The 3,052-nt window shown below is 30.5% G+C and overlaps 1 long non-coding RNA gene across 1 annotated transcript in view; it reads left to right on the top strand.

Moving 5' to 3' along the window:
- Nucleotides 1-2,314, top strand: part of LOC136795814 (uncharacterized) — a 12,333-nt gene extending 10,019 nt beyond the window's left edge. Inside the window, exon 3 of the long non-coding RNA XR_010843495.1 lies at nt 2,177-2,314. This is a non-coding gene — a long non-coding RNA (uncharacterized lncRNA). The remainder of the gene's footprint in view (nt 1-2,176) is intronic.
- Nucleotides 2,315-3,052: the final 738 nt, after the last annotated feature.

Below are 3,052 nucleotides of genomic sequence, written 5' to 3'. Positions count from 1 at the left end.
ATTATTATTATTATGATTATTACATAAATTTCTACTGTAGGAAGATAGTCCGGGTGACGGTCAATAAAGGTTCCAAAATAGTAAAAGAAAACTATTTATTCTTAACCACTTTGCAGGATTTGATCAGGGTTAAATGAAAACAAGATACCAACATTGTAAGAATTGACAAAGTATTAAAATAAATGATTGGAGAAGTTTGTCGGGGGGTGCGGTCAGCAAAGAGCAACATTTATGTTTCTTATGTTGTTTTGTTATTTATAAACAAAACAATATTTATTTATTTTATTCCGACATTTCGACATGAGTTTCAGGTCTTCATCAGAGGTTATGGTGTAGAAGGTAGGCCTAAAACTGAAGGAAGGCCTGTTTGACATTCTACGCCATAACCTCTGATGAAGACCTGAAACTCAGGTCGAAACGTCGGTATAAAGTAAATAAATATTGTTTTGTTTATTTATGTTGTTCTTTGCTAACCGCACCCCCCGACAAACTTCTCCAATAATAGTTGTAGATATGGTAAAGAGGGAAACAGATAGGTGAAGTAACTCTGGCAAATATGAGGTATAGTAACAAGTAAAAGCAAACATTACGAAAATTAATAAAAATTATGTCTCGATTGAAACAAGGATGACAACAAAAGGTCCTGTGGCCATCTTCTTTTCAGACCCCTCGGAGAATTATCAGGGATTGTTAAGGGTGAGAGAATAGGAAATAATGGGTTAGGATGCATAAGGAGTTTTAAATGAAAGGAAATTTATCTATTTCGAGACATTTGCAGAGAAAGGGATGTTGAAGTCTTTATGGATGAGTTTATTTAAGACTTAATAAAGAGCATCAAGGATTTTAGATTGTAAGGATTCGATACGGGAGGAATTTGATGGCTTGGTGGAGTCCCTATGAGTATGTTTATCCAATATGTCCAAATTTGTCTTATTATCACCGTTTAATGTATGTAAACTATTATGTTATTTTTAATTATTTTTACATCGTTTTCTTATTTTTTTTTTTTTTATTGTTCAACTGATAAACGTGAGAAAGTAACCTATATTTTTATTATGACTGTTTATATTTCTTTGTATTTTTTGTTTAAGTATTTGGCTGAGGCTCCTCAGCCCTCATCTATTGATTTATTTGTATTATTATAAAGGGACTCGTCCCACAATAAATAAAGTTTTATTATTATTATTATAAGAGTTTTTTGTAGTAATTGGGAAGTAAAAAAAAGTTTTGTTTTTTAAAATACATAAAAGAAATAATAGTAATAATCTAAGGAAGTATATATATTGGTGGATTGGAAACTAGTTACTAATAAATACTGCCTGGTATGATAGAATAGTAAATAAGTAAAGAGAGTAATAATTTGTAGAAAAATACTAGTTAGAAATAGTTGTAGATATGGTAAAGAGGTAAGCAGATGGGTGAAGTAAATGTGGTAAAGGTGAGATATAGTAACAAGTAAAAGGAAATATTTAGAAAATTAATAAAAATAGTAAATGAACAAAGGGGGAAGTACCTGTCTTGTTTGAAACAAGAATGACAACTGAAAAGTTAGGAAAGAGGGAAAGAAACAGGTATAAATATCCCCACTTCTTCGCTAACCGTCATAAATGATAAGATTTTATATAATATTATATATAAGTTAACTAACAGCATCATCTTATCTCTTGTCTAATATTACAATAGACAAATTGTGTTTATATATTTCTTTTAAATTCCTTTTCTTTTATAAATTAAAAAAAAAAATTACTTATTTTCTAATATCTCTGTATATAGAGTTTATATAGAACTATCTCTGTATAGTTTTAATTTTCTGTCAATTCTAATTTAATGTTCTGAAAATATGAAGCCCTGTAAGGTGCAGCGAAACACTAACACAGTTAATAAACAGTTTTTCTACTATTTTGGTACTTTTATTTATCGCCCCATCTCAAATTGAAATGGTTGGGGGGTGCTGTCAAAATATAACACAAATAAGTTGAAATAACTTATTAAATAGTGCATTATTAAATAGGTTATTCCAACTTATTTGTGTAATATTCTGACCGCACCCCCCAACCATCTTCTCCTCATATATGTTATCATTATGCTTCATAGGTGCCTTCATATAAAGGAATGTTTATATTTTCTTGATGTATTTATTTGATTATTCTTCAAAAGTAAAACAATAAAATTTCAGGAACGTACCGAATGGAATACGCGTTGCCCCCAACGATACAGACCAGAAATTGAGATCGGTCTTTATAAGAGATATCGATGTTAAATTTATAACTCACGGCTGGCTAGATAGTGAAAATAGGAGTTCTGTAATTAGTATCACAAAAGGTAAATTACAATTAATTGAAAATATGTTATATATTACATATTATTATATATATACTAGTAACAATATATTTATTATATGTCATAATATTATATAAACATAAGTACTATATTATATATATTTCTAGCTGACCCGGAAATGCTATATTGGTATATATTATATTGACAGTAACTATAGCAACATAAATGATAACTATATACTACAGTACAGCTGATTATAATCGTTAATACTGCTCTAGTTTTTTTAAATATTTATTTATTGCTATTTACTACTATAAATTATAATACATTTAGTAAATCTGATCTAAGTTAAATTGGAGTGTTACAGGCGTGTAGAGAAACTACCCATTGGTAGCACTCTAATGACATTTTACATTAGCTGGTCTCGTGGCCATCTTCTTTTCAGACGCCTCGGAGGATTGTCAGGAATGGAAGAGAATGCAAGGTTAGAAACTAGTGGGTTTGAGTGGTTAGAGAGTTTATAATGGAAGGAGTGATATCTGGTTCGGGCTAGATCGGTTACATAGGGAACATTAAGGTCTTTATGTATGATTTTATTTGTGACGAAGTAAGGAGCATTGAGGATTTTATTAAGGATTTTGGATTGTAAAGATTGAATACGAGGGGAATTCGAAGGTTCAGTGGAGCCCCAAAGCTCAACTCCATATGTCCAGATTGGCCTTATTACAGTCATGTAGATCAGTCTTTTGTAATGAGTTGGAAGTTTGGACCG

Source organism: Halyomorpha halys, unplaced genomic scaffold (assembly GCF_000696795.3).
Source record: "Halyomorpha halys isolate HHAL.00 unplaced genomic scaffold, Hhal_1.1 Scaffold1097.1, whole genome shotgun sequence".
In the NCBI taxonomy this organism is placed as follows: domain Eukaryota; kingdom Metazoa; phylum Arthropoda; class Insecta; order Hemiptera; family Pentatomidae; genus Halyomorpha; species Halyomorpha halys.
This window is presented reverse-complemented; position numbering and strand designations above follow the sequence as displayed.